A 14,237-nucleotide genomic window follows, 5' to 3' on the forward strand; every position below is an offset into this window, starting at 1 on the left:
CGCGAACAGAGACAGCTGAAGAGAGTGTGAAATGCTTTCTGTCTTTATGGAAAGGAAGATCTCTGTTCATGAGGCCCTTCGGCCTCAGGGGGTGAAATCTGGGGGGGACTGGTGTCTTGAAGTTGAGACTGTTCATGAGGCCCCTCGGCCCCAGGGAGTGAAATGTGGGGGGGACTGGTGTCCCAAAGTTGAGAGACTGCTGTTTCTAGAAGTGGGTGGAACATCTTTAAACAGAGAACCCTAAAAGCAGTCCTGGCCTGTGTCCAGTGGTGAGAGCACTGGACATGGGGGGGGAGAAGTCACGAGGGCCGATGTTCTCTGTGCGGGGCCATGGGTGACACGGAAGCACAGAGGGTTTTAATTGTGCTTCCGGGGGAGGCCTATGAAGCAAGGGAGGACTTCTCTCTCTCCCTGATGGATTTGAAAATTGATTTGAGGGGTGGTGAAACTGTGGAGAAAAGGGAGGGGGAGGAGGAAGGTATTTAGAAGGTTTTCATTCTTAGCTTGATATGTGTTCCTTTCTAGATTTGTAATAAATAAAGTGTTGTGTTTTTCCCTCCATCCCCGAATAGGAGCCTGCTTTGTTCTGTTCCCGAGTCACATCTCACAGCAACCATTTCACGGGGGCCCTGGCATTGTGCCAGGGTCAAACCATGACAAATGTTCAACATAAAAAGTTTAAATACTTAGAAGAATAGTGCAGTAGACATATTCTGTGACAGAAATTAAAATATCTTAATTTTTTCCATATGACAGCACATACATAAGATATGAAGATGAGAGTACACATATGATATTGTAGAAGTATCTCCTTGTATAACCTGAGTGCAAGTGACATTTCTCCTTGCACTTAAAAGGTGGATAGTGAATGAAATTAGTAATTTAATGGAACAGAAAAAATTTTCATGTTCTTTTGCAAAAGGAAGAGGAGAATTTCTGAACCTAGCACTGCTGACAAAAACCAGGGCTTGTACTGACTGCTGGTGAAAGATGCAACTCTTTTATATCCTTTTCTGGGTGAGACACTAAAAACTTTGCTATCAGGAATGACAATATCATGGCTTGCTATCTACATGCCCAAGGACATCAAGTCAGTGCATGGGAATTGTTGACACCTTATGTTATAGTCAAGTATTTTTTACCTGAACTACTCTTTCAGTTAGGAGAAGACATTTGACTGCTATATGGTTCTGAGAAACAATACTACTGTTTGCTGCTTTCTTTAGGCTCATTATGTTTATATTTGTTTATCTATTCTGTATTAAAGACTCAACTTTCTATGAGCTCAGTTTTCATTATTAAAAACCATATCCAAACACACACACACACAGAGAAAAAAGCAAAGGAACAACAATTTATTAGGAATTTATGTGTCCTGCTTCTGAACAATGAATTGTAAGGCTCAGCATGTGACAGTTAATGGTCTTCAGGCAGGTTGTGTCATAAAGCACAGGATGCATTAAAAAGCCCATTTTTCCCCTTTTAACTGCTATGAATATGGCCTCTTTATTTTTCTAAATTTGCTGAGCCTCTCTCTTTCTTTATGTTGTGGTAGTGAAGTAGATTGCTGATTGCACAATACCTAGCACATGTCTTCTGCAGCAATTTTGCAGGTAGTTTCCTCAAGCACAAAAGAGACAACACATATAGGACAGAGCTAGTCTGTAACTTGTGCATAACAAATTATCAATTTTGTCATTTCTCTAACAAAATCAAAATAATTTTCATCTCTTAGATTGATTTTTAACTATTTACAACAGTGCTATTACAATATTATCCAATACAAACAGTATCATGCATATTTAATTTTATTTCAGAGATAAAACATTTTTGTGGAAGGAAGAGAAGGATAAAGTGACAGAAGGTGAAACAATTCTTCATGTTAAAAATATCCAGCATGAAAACATAGTTGTAAGGAAGGTAGATTGTAAAGTATAGATTTATCCAATAATTTCAAATACCATAATTACACTGACTACTCGTCAAAAGAGTATTTAGACTCTTTTAAGGCTCATTAAGGCTCATTTAAAAAATAAAAGATTTCCATTTTAACATATATTTAAATGAAGTTTCTATAACATATCTACATGGTACTTTAAATCAGACAACGAGGTTCTGGTGAAAAATCGAACTGAAGTTTAGGTAAGAACTAAAGCTTAAAGATGGGGACACAGTGGCTGCCTTTTAATTGAAATTTAATATTACTGTGTTGTATACATCTTTAATCCAAACTTGTGCATGAAATAGTCAATCTTTATAAAATTTCATGTGCCAAATATTGTAGTACATTTTTAAAATGGATATAGTAACTTTCCAATTTATCAATTGATGCAAATCTCATTTACTTATATTTGATTTAACGGATGCTGTTAGAAGGGGACAAGGCCTGTGTTCCTATTAGCCAAAACCAGGGTGAAGCACAAGCATGGACACATATGTGTTCTTAGTCACTCTGTTTAATCCCTTTCAGTCATGAGTGTCTCTTGGCCAGCCAAAGCACTACAATACTGGGGCTTTGTCCAGTGCACTGGGATGGTCCTTCAATATTCCGGTGTTGAATATCCCACTAAGTGCCCTTCTCTCAGACTACACACTTTCAAGTCCTTGAGGATTTACATCACTGCCTTCTGATCTCAAATAACTTTGGTGTTTCTCAGGTTTATCAACCGCATTGATAAATAGCAACAGCATCTTTCTCAATCTTATTTAGATGACTGCTCCTTTTATTCATCCAAGGGTGTCACTATGATGCAAGATTACTTGTCTGCTAAAGCTCTTGATTGTCATTTTGAGAACTGGACCAATGGACTTTCACAAGTTTTACAGCCCAGTCTTCAGCCAGGTTCCATAGGTTAAAGCTCAAAATGTATGCAAACATTGTCCACTAGAGCCTAAACTCATTAAGTGCTATTCACCATCAAAGCTGGAAGGATGTATAGAAGTCACCTAGCCCTGCACTGAAACCAGGTGTAACTATGTTGGTTTGCTCAGGTCTTTGTCCAGAGAATCCTGAATTCTTCTATGCACAAAAACTCCACAGCATCTTTGGGCACTTGCTCTAGTGTTTGATCCTCAAACTCAGCATAAATATATGTAGGTATCCCTACCTATTTTCAGCCTTTGTGGAACTGTATATAATTTGCTAACATATTTACTTTTTTTTTTTTTCATATTGTAGATGTAGCTCTAGCACACTAGTAAATATGAAGCTGTGTTAGAGCTTCCTATGAGTAAAAAAGGGAGACATGTCAAAGTCTGGCATTTTTCTCCAAGTATTTTCAGTGAACACAGGCAAGTCAATCTGTAGCTTCCTTTAAGGATGCAGAAATGCAGTATGGAAGCTCTCACTGGCATTTGGTGACACACAAGGGTACAAAGTTTCCCTCCCATGGTCTGATGAAACAAAGGAAAACTCTATGGGAGCAGCACCTGCAGGAGGGGTAAGGATATCCTTTCACAGAAAGAACCTATTCAGAAGAGGTCAAAACTCAAAGAGCTCCAACGGTATAGAAGTAAAGCATGTAGATAAGATGATAACAGAAGGGTGACAAACTCACATGGAAAAGGAAGAAGGTTTGTACACAGGTAAGGGCAAATATATATACACTAATATATGAAAATGGGAAGAAGAAATATATGTCTTTCTGTCTTTGAGGAACTCAGAAAATCAGGGTCTGCTCAAAAATAACCCATAATAATGCCTCCTTATAAGAGAACTGGAAATGCAGTTTTCGGTCTTCTGTATGGAGATTTCCAGTGGCACAATAAAACCTATGTGTCTGATTTTTAATACCTTATTCTCAAAACTGCCACATACAGAAATGTATCATTGTTTGCAGACTGCAAAGACAAGAAATAGAAAGATTACAGTGGCCCATTGTTCACAGTCTTCTAAACTGTATTCTGGTTTTCAATGACGAAGCACAGGAACAAAATAATCCTTCAGCTCAGTTTTTTCCTTGTGCTCTATTTGTTCTCTTTGCTGCAAATGGGTTCATTAGAAACAAAGAGGCATTATTTTCACAAAGATCACTTGGAGCAATTTTACTCTGTTGTTAAAGGGATCACTAAAGAGATGTTTGCTCTGGCTTCCCCATGCCTCCGGGTCACAGTGTAAGGTAAGCTCCTCTGAAACTGAACACTGTTTCAGCAGCTGGTGAAGCTGGTGAGCAACCTGAGCAAAAAGAGAGGTATCTAGCATGTCTGGGCACTGCTAGCAGATTCTGTCTTTTCAGACAAAATAGGGTAGCATACAGAGTAAATTATTTGAACTGTCTTGTAGGAATTTCAGTCTTCATTGTCTGCACACTATATGATTGTTGATTTCCTATGGGATGTCTACTTTGTCATTTCCTCCTCCTCAATCTATCCATGTTTGAAATTCACAGACTCATATAATGGTTTGGGTCAGAAGGGAGCCTAAAGATCATCTCATTCTACCTCCCATCATGGGCAGAGATACATTCCACAAGACTAGGTTGCTCAAAGCCCCAGCCATCAAACTGCTACCCTTGACATTCCTCTTTTTTTCTTTTCCCCTGTCTTTCACTTCAGTCTTTTCTCCAAATGTTCAAGGGGCAAAAGGCAAAAAGTTAGACCTGTCTCCCTCTATACACATATTCTTTTGTATGTGTTTACAAAAAGAAGGATAAGAATGCAGCACAAAAAGAGCTACAGATTTGAAAAAACAAAATTCAGCTGCAATTTTAGCAATTAACAATCAGCCCACATAAATTCCAATGTTTGCAGAAATACCAAGACCTCCTTGAATCCCCCCCAAAGATTAATTAGAAAGTCAGTCTTACAGTTTTTTTATTGTGTGTAGTCATCTTGTGGGTCTTATCATTAAGAACTAATAAATAAATGCTTAGTTAAGTATCAACTAGTTGATAGGTGGTGAAAAAGAGTGATCTTTGGTTTTACGCAAAAAGGCTATGCTGTCATGTTACTTTGGTGGACAAAACAATACCAGATAAAAGTCAGTTATTCAAGTCTCTGGTATTATGAATTATTCAGAGAAACTCACTTTGGTATTTCCAAAATTAGTGCAATATGTGAGAAGTACAGAGCTGCATATAGGGTACACTGTTTTTGCATATTATTTTTGCATTAGCTGCACTAAAAATTTGAAAAAAACCCTGGAAACCTACAAAAGCTATAATCCTCTATAAACAAACTACTATAATTTATGTCAAAATATATCTGTATATTGAAAGGTAATTTTATGTTTTTACTGTTCAACCATTGTATTCTCAATATATAAATTTATATAAAATCTACTGACATTATTAATGCTTCCCACAGATTCCCTGGCACATTAAATGTTATATACTTGCCAGTGTCGTAGAAGATATGATAATAAACCAGCATCAAACGTAACTTTTTTGTACACAAAGCTCCTGATGTAACACACAAAGAGGGAGGTGAAAGCTATCTAAAAGCCGTAATAGTTCCAGTTCTACTCCTCTGATCTGCATTTTCTAAAGTAAGTTATAATTTTAAATTATTAGAAGTGAACTAAATACCATTTGTACATACATAATCAAATACGCATTTGGTCATTATATTTGAGATGACTTAAACCATATTAAAAGATATGAGAGCCTTTGCCTTCTGAGTAAATAAAACATTATCTTTCTAAACTAAGCAGAACAATTTTTTGGAATTGTGACACAGGTAAACCTTAATTTTGTCATTTACTTATCTTGCAGTATAAATTCCTTGCTTGTACAAACACAAATTATTTTTTTGCATGTTTAGGCAAAGGATGGGGCTACCACGGGAAGTTTTGTTCCAGCACAAGCCAGATGGGAGAGATGCCTACTTTACAGTTTCCCTGAAGATAAAAGGAACTTTGCCCCTCTGGTTGTTTCCTCTCTTTCTGCTCCCTCTAGGGCCATGGACAATATGAAAAGAAAGTGCAAACCCCCACAACAATTGAAGCAATTCCTAGCTTCAATTCAGAGGATTCAAGAACTTCTGCTTAAGAGAATATTTGACTTTAAATACAGACCACAGAATTGCTTAGGAACAAAAATTGTACTTAAAAAAAGAGTAAATTAAAATGTACACAATATCCTTAAAATCAGACCTTAACAGTATTTTAATTTTTTTCTACAGAAATAAATTATAATTGATATGATTAATGGGTCAGGTTTGCTATGTCCTTTAAAATAAAATATTCACCTATATTCTGAAATAGCATGGGATGTCAGACATCAGTGGGTATTGGGAAAAGTAAATTTAAATAAGATATGTAGTATGGTATGCACTTGTAGGAAGCACAGGAATTAATTTGACCTGTCAGATGAAAGTTGAAGGGGGCATGCCCAAGCTTTGATAAATTCTCATGCTACTTTTATTAATTAGCATCTTTAAAAAATCTACTGAAAGTTCCCTTAATATTTCACTTATTTATTCTTCTAATCTCTTTTCTGTACTTGGAGTTATGTGATGGAAATTATATTCCTGAATTTCTCACATGACTGCATTTTAATCTTTCTTTTGTTTCAATACACATTTTGACAGCACACAAATTTTGTGAAGGAAATGCCTGGGCTGATACTTTGAATGGATTCACCACCCAAGTGGCTACATTTGGGCTAAATGAGATGTGAAGAGCCTCACCTAGAAGAGCCTCATCTACATGAAGAGCCTTTCTTCATGTAGCCTCAGAAGAGCAGCTTCAAAAAATTATTTGCCACCACCTATCAATAGAAAATAAATTATTACCATCCTCACTTGTCAATGTGCTTGTCTTCACTTTGGCTGGCCTAATGATTGGCAGCTCAAAGGGAACATTTCCAGCCTTTCTGGAGCATGATTATGACTGAGCACACTACTCCTCTACGCATCCTGGCCAGTAAAAACATTCAGGGAAAGCAAATTATTTCAATGTTTGGCATCGATGATTAGAGCAATAGCCATGAATACTAGAGAAGTTTATATTTGACAGACAAGACTGTTCAGTTCTGACATTTATCCTCTCATTTTATTGCCTCTACTAAGTGCAAAGTTGCAGCATTCATGTATGTGCAAAGAATGTGCCAGAGCACAATAATATGGATGAGGAGAATGGCTTCAGAAAGATCACAAATCTTTGAGGCAAAGAGACAAACTATATGCAAAGTGAAAAAAAAAAATTAAAATTGCTTTTACAGTAATTATCTCAGGCATATTTATATGTCTGTAAAAATATGGCTGCATAACTGTTTAAATGGCTGCTTACTTAAAATTTTTCTGAATTTTAAGAAGTCATAGCTGACCGCTTTGGATGAACCCCGTAACAAGAAAACAGTTTTTTAAAATCCCTTTTTTTCCTTAGGACACAGAAAATAAAATTATAAGAGTGTTTTCAACAATGGCCAACAATGGCTTATACTCCAGTTTAAAAAAAGCCACATATTTAAAACCTCCGTTAGGGGATCAAGTTTCGCTAACTGAGCACTTGGAACTGTTAAGGGGGAAATCATTGTGTAAATGATGCACTTAATTGTTACTTGGGATATTGGATTATTTTGTTTCTTCTCAAAGTAGCAATTAGGTGAATGATATATCTGTATGATACAATCACAAAATATTTAGTATTTTTGTTAGAAGAGTGGTTCAATATTGTTTTTTTCTACTAAGCATTCAATGAATGACTTTATATCTAACTTACCACACACTTTAAAGCTTGTATTATTATAAGTATTCTGTATTTTCTCTCATGCTTTCCTCTTGCAGGCATCGCTGCCCAGCTGCTTCACAAACACTATGCCAATATTTTAAAAATATTTGAAGCAATATTTAAAACATTTTAAAATACTTAAAATATTTTAGAAAATATTTAGCCAACATATTTTGAGAGGAATAGACATTATCCTATTTAATGTAATACCAAACTGGAACAAATTGGACTTCCTAGTTTGAGACACCTTTATCACATTATTGCAGAATACTTGGCACCACACTATGGTTTCCTTTCTGAAAGAACATCTCACAGTGATTTAATCTACTGATGAATGCTCATGTCTGTTCCAAGTAATATATCATAATCTCTGTTTCCAGTTGCCTGATCTGCACACTGCACAAACTCTGCCCTAAAAGCTGGCAAGAGTGGAAGAATTCAGCACACCATTCAAGTGCTAGAATACCTCTTTCTGCAGCAGCTTGCCCCTTCACACATTCCAGCCTCAGGAGCCAAGAAGCAGAGGTTATTCATACAGCAGCTCGGATCATTGTACAATCTCAGTCCAGCAACAGCACAAACCATGCTCTTCACAGAGTGAAGGTGTAATTATATGAAAAGAGAGTACTGAATCCTGTAATTACAGCTCTTCCATGCCGTATGCAGAAAATGCTCATGTGTCAGGGTTATCAGCTCTGCAGTACTGCGTACAGACTATATATCGGAGGATAACACATTTTTCTTACAAGCATACAAATCAAATATCTAATTAAATATTTGGGTGAGCATTTAACTTTATATGGTAATCAGATATACCTGAATTGGAATTTTATAGCTTCATATAGCAGAATTTTCTAAAAATTATCCAGTACAATAATTATTCTGTCTCCTGACATAACGAACCAAAATGTTAAATATTCTCTTCCTGTTATACTTACATAATACCTGCTATCAGAAACATAATAGAAGGACCTTACTGTACATACATTATTTTCTTTTGATTAAACAGGTGCACTGGAATTTACATAATTTAAAATCACAATTAAATGCCCCATTTTTTTCATTGCCTTTTTTTATAAACACATTTTAGCAATTAAATTCTGAAAGGAAACTTTTTTTCCTCCTTTTTGAAAGTAAGATTTCTAAATAATGAGAATAGTCAGACTTATTCAATCTGGAAAGCTGGAAGACCTTACCCAGACTGATCTGGTTGTATTGTTCATAAAGGGAATGACTTTCCACATTATCCATAGTTTTACTTTAGTCCTTCACAGTATTTTTGACTTGCTTAAAGTTGCTCATAATTTATACACTTCTAGATCAAATTAAAATGAGGGTTCTAAAACACTCAGGAGAAAGATTAACACCCACATTGCAAAGAAAGGGTTTTTTATTACAACAAAGGAGGGGGGAATTAGTAAAGCATGGCTAAACACTTTTGTGGTAAGAAGTTGCTACAGCAGATCAGATATATTTTAAACAATTTAACATGAACTCAACCCAATAGCCTGTATGCCCAGAAATTACTGCAGAACTTAGAAATTCTAAACTATGTTCTAGAAGGCCTACTTTTTGTAGTTAGATGCTCCACATCATTTTCTCAGAGGTTCAAAGTAAAGCCTTTTAGAAACATCTGGAAGGGTAATACAAAAAAAAAATCAAGAGAAGGTATTCACTTTCAAATGATAGGCCAGCATTTTAGCAGTCCAACCACAAAAGGTGGGAGCACTCTCACATTCAGATAACACACACTGGCTCTGGAGTGAGCTAACACAATTAATGCTCAGATATTGTGTTCATAAGTATGCAGGGTTTAAACACTTAAACAACCTCTGACTGGCTTTGTAGTGCTCAGTGCTCTGACTCGTGCTACAGAAGAATAATAAGTTAAAAACTGAATAGCCACTACTGAAGATGTTCATATGACAATCTATTGTGCGACCCACCCGCGTGCACCCAACGTCGGGGTCAATTATCACCGAAGGGGTATCAGGGACAGACAAAGGTGATACAGAGACACCATCATCAGAAGGCATGAAAAAACACTATTTAGAAATCTGCAATTCTTATAGAAACAATAGTGGACCTAAGACCTGACTGGACTTTAGGCCAGTCTTCTCTCACACTATTGGTGAACTATGAATAGTGCACTCTGGAGAACCATATCTATAAACAACGGTTAGAGAAAGAGAGATAATAATTGCTTGATTTCTTCTAAGCTTCCCACAGCTTCTAAAATCCTGGGAGAACTATGTTCTGTTCAGAGGATATGTAATTACTACAATAATATTTTTGTAATTGTTTTAGTTAATGAGAAATACCTAATATTTTTGTCAGAAAAATCATTATCCACCCCCACCAAAGAATAATTTTGGCTTTAAAGTTTAGAGAAAAAGCCATCATCTCAGCTTCTTCAATAGCAAATGCTACTATTTCTGGGTGCCTAACTCTACATGCCACAAGTTTCATTCACCTATCTGCCTTTGGGTACCAGTCACTACTACCTTTTTCTGAAGTAGTTAGTGAACAAAAACGAAAAACAATATTAAATTGGAAAAAAACCTTTGTTCTGACAACAAAACAAAGTATTGGTGGGTTTTGAAGAACTGGTATGACAATCATAAGAAGGATAAATATCCATGAAAACTTTTGTTCCCATAACTGGACTTCAATTACACATTACAGGGTAGTAGGGTCCATAAGCAATATCACGTGATGAACATATGTCAGCAAAACTCATTGGAAAGGAAGTAACACAGGTTATATAGGCATACAATAATGACCTTGAGAATGGCATTTACAGAGGCACCAAAAATCATCAATTCACTGTAACATTTAAGTCTTTTGTAAAAAATTTCAAGTTTTTTTTCCCATAAATACATGCAAATATGTGTTTATGGGAAAAAAAAAAACCATAAATTATAAGTAGTTGAAGGAAATAAATTACAAGGATTTATTCTTGTAGTATTCAGGTGATTTTCAAATAAATAAGAGTTCTTGAAAAACAGTACACAATCTTAAGCTATTCTGCCATCAGAATTTTCCTAAGTATGATTTTATAAACAAACTCTTGAATTATTCTTTTCCACATAATGAAATTTAATGCTCAATGGATGCCAAGTCCCTTGCACCCAAAACTGAAGGCAACCTTGTTGCTTATGTATACATGTCTATACATGTGCTGCAAACATACATTTGCAAAAAAACACCATAAAACGTTTACTTGTAAAAATACCTTGGGTTTAAAAAAGATCAATCTTTTTTATGATTTGAAAAGGTAACTATATGTTCTCAGTAGTTCTGAGCAAAAGCTCAGATATTAAAACAAGACTTAATCACAAATCTCTTTTAAAGGATAAAGCTACCTTCTTTAATTATTAAACTGAGGATTTTGTAATTCAACAATATAGTTCTACTAATAATTCTGTCTAGAAGAAATTTGCATGTTTGAAATTGGAGACATTTTAAAATACCACAGTTAAATCCTGACTGTAAGAGAAAGTTCTTTTTTATATTTATTTCAGCTTCTAGCAGGTGGCCTTATTTTTTCAATAGTCACTAACTCCATGTATCTCATTTAAAGCAGCTATGTCCAACCTATAATTATTTTCTTCTAAGTAGAATAATTCATGGTTAATTATTCAAAATGATTCTTCTTCAAAATCAAAGCCACTTCTTGCCATGGCACTTTTAAAATGCATATTATAAATAAAATATTCCTCAATGCAAATTTTTGCAAGAAGAGAGCTTCTATTTTGCCTTCCTAAAATAGCATTAAAATCTTTGTATAGAAGTAAGGACTTCAAGAACACCAAAATCATAGACAAAATTGTTTGCTGCTGTGTAGGTACACATTTCACATGCACATCGTCCTGCATAGGATCTGTGTCTTAAATGGTAGTGACCAGACTAGAGTGTTTTTCTGGGCGTAAGATGGCTCCAGCAGTAATGAGGAATATCCTCAGACCTCAAAAGCACTGCAAGAACCTAGATCTTCGTAACGTAAGATGTGAACAAATCTCATTCAACTATAGTTTTCCTTATTCATAGTTAATGTAAACTTTATTTGATATAATACAGCCACCTTACAGGACTCAGGCTCCAGAGAGATGTCACTGAAGCCCTGAAATTCATAAATGGTGGTGATAATAAATATGGACAGAGTTTTTACCAAGTGAAAGGACAAGAAGTAATAGCTTCAAACTGAAAATGGATAGATTTAGATTAGATAATAGGAAGAAATCCTTTACTGGGAGGACAGTGAGACACAGGTACAGGGTGCCCAGAGAAGCTGTGTATGCTTTAACCCTGGAAAAGCTCAAGGATGGGGCTCGGAGCAAACCTGGTCTTGTACAAGGTGCCCCTGCCTATGGCAGGGGGTTGGAACTGGACAGTCTTTACGTCTCCTTCTAACATGGAATTCTACAATTCCATGATCCTTTGCATTTTGAAGTGCTGCTGGAAAGTCTGAATAGTTACTCACTGTCTCCATAAGGATTCTTTTCTGAACATGTTTAAGAATTAATTGGTGTCTGCACTGAAATTATTCCTTCATTTGGCTGTCCCAGTTGCTGCTGCTCTTCCTCTTCACTAGAGATGCGATATGAATACTCCCATTTTTCATGGCTAAGTCCATCAGATAAATTTGAGTAAAACTAGCCAAGAATTTCAGGAGCTTTGTCCTGCAGGTTTCAGTAATTATGTGATTGGCTGAATTTTACTGTTTGCCAGTGCATAGTCATCTCTAACTTTAGAAGGATTTCACCACGTATATTAAGAGATAAAATTAGGTACCAATTTAATAACCTTTCTCCAACCTTTCTCTGAAAGCCAATTGCATGCTACATTCCTGCAAATTACATTTGGACTGTGTAATGCAAAACAGTGTAATTTGCATGACCAGAGATTTGATACCAGTGGTCATAGTGAAATGCTCTGGGATGAGTCTTGTGACTGCAGTGCCTTGATAGATTTTCCAGGCTCTTCAGAAGGAATATGCAGGGCAGAAAGAGTCACACTGTCTGTAATAGAAGGGTTAGAATGTATGGAGCTCTTGGTTGGCAATGGCACAAGTGAGACACTCTGGGTAAGAATCAAGGGGCAAACAAATAATGATGATGTCATCATGGGAATCTACTGTAGACATCCCAGGCAGGACAGTAACACTAACAAACTCTTCTTTGAGGAATTAAGGGACACTTCCAAGCCAACTGCCCTTAGGGAACTTATGGGTGACTTGGGCCAACTGCCCTTATTGGGGGACTTCAGCTTGCCAAAAATAAACTGGGAGCATCACACAGCTGGTACAACCCAGGCCAAGAGATTCTTAAGGAACCTGGATGACAACTTTATGGAACAGGTCCTAAGGGACCTCAGGAAGCTGCCCTCCTTGACCTACTGCTCATCCAAAGAGAGAATCTCATAAGCAATGTGGAGATTGGCAACTTTCTTGGCCACAGTGACCACAAGGTGATTGAGTTTAAAATCTTTGTTGAGAGGAGAAAACATGCCAGGAAAACCTCAGCTCTGGAATGAGGAGAGCAGACATCAGGCTGCTCAAGATACAAGTGAGTAAAGTGCCCTGGGAAAATTTTTCTTGCAGTTGCTGGGGTCCATCATTGCATTCTTTAAAGATCACCTCTGATCACGGGCAGCAATTCACAGACGCTGAAATTCAGCCAGGTGGGGCAGAAGGCTGGCTTGGCTGAACAGGAATTTTCTCTTGAAAATAAGGCAAAAAAGCAAGTAGAAGCAAGGTCAAATGACATGGGAGGAACACAGAGGTGCTGCTGCCACTGTAGAGAGAACACTTATGTGGCCAAAACTCAACCAGAGTTGAAGCTTGCCAAAACCATGAGGGACAACAAAAAGAGTTTTTTCAAATATATGAAAACATTGGCCCATTACAGGATGAGGATGGTCACCTCACAAGAGGGGTATGGGTAAGGCAGAGGTGTTTAATAAATTCTTTGGTATCTGTCTTCAACATGGATGATGGACCAAGGAGGTCTCAGTGCCCTGAGGTGGAGGACCTCGACTGTGGGAATTATCAACTCCCAGCTGACCCTGAAAGTGTGGGATCTGCTGCTCCACCTACAAATCTAGATTCCTGAAAATCTGGATCCTTACAAATACATGGGGCCTGATGGGATTCAGCCAAGAATCCTCAGAGCTAGCTGATTTCATAGGAAAACCTCTTTTGATGATTTTTGGGTGGTCTTAGGAATCCAAGAGAGATGTCTCAGATTACTAGAATTTGGTGAATGTTGTCCTGATTCCAAGAAGGGCAACAAGGACCCCAGAAATTACAGGCCGGTCAGTCTCACTTCGGTGCCTGGTAAAGTTACGGAAAAAATATTCAGAAAGGTATAGAAAAACACCTGAAATATAAGTAATTGGTCAGCAGAGCTTCATGAGAGGAGAAGTCCTGCTTATGAAACCTGACTTTCACTTATGACAAGGTAACCCACATAGCTGATCATGGGAAGCCGGTGGATGTAATTGTTTTGGATTTCAGTAATGCTTTCAATGCTCTCTCATAGTATCCTTATGGACAAAATGTACAGCA

General features: G+C 36.9%; 1 protein-coding gene and 1 long non-coding RNA gene across 16 annotated transcripts in view; one reads left to right on the forward strand and one right to left on the reverse strand.

Annotated features, from left to right (window-relative positions):
* Positions 1-14,237, reverse strand: part of KIAA0825 (KIAA0825 ortholog) — a 265,760-nt gene that overhangs the window by 50,448 nt on the left and 201,075 nt on the right. The gene's annotated exons all lie outside the window — the stretch shown is intronic.
* Positions 3,870-6,879, forward strand: LOC135291393 (uncharacterized). Of its 2 annotated transcripts, XR_010354197.1 has the most exons (4): positions 3,870-4,118; positions 5,305-5,485; positions 5,761-5,865; positions 6,529-6,879. It is a non-coding gene; the product is annotated as an uncharacterized LOC135291393 (long non-coding RNA). The 2 variants fall into 2 exon arrangements; XR_010354196.1 differs by lacking the exon at positions 6,529-6,879 and having other exon boundaries at positions 5,305-6,142.

This window comes from Passer domesticus, chromosome Z (genome assembly GCF_036417665.1).
Source record: "Passer domesticus isolate bPasDom1 chromosome Z, bPasDom1.hap1, whole genome shotgun sequence".
NCBI classification, from domain to species: Eukaryota; Metazoa; Chordata; class Aves; order Passeriformes; family Passeridae; genus Passer; species Passer domesticus.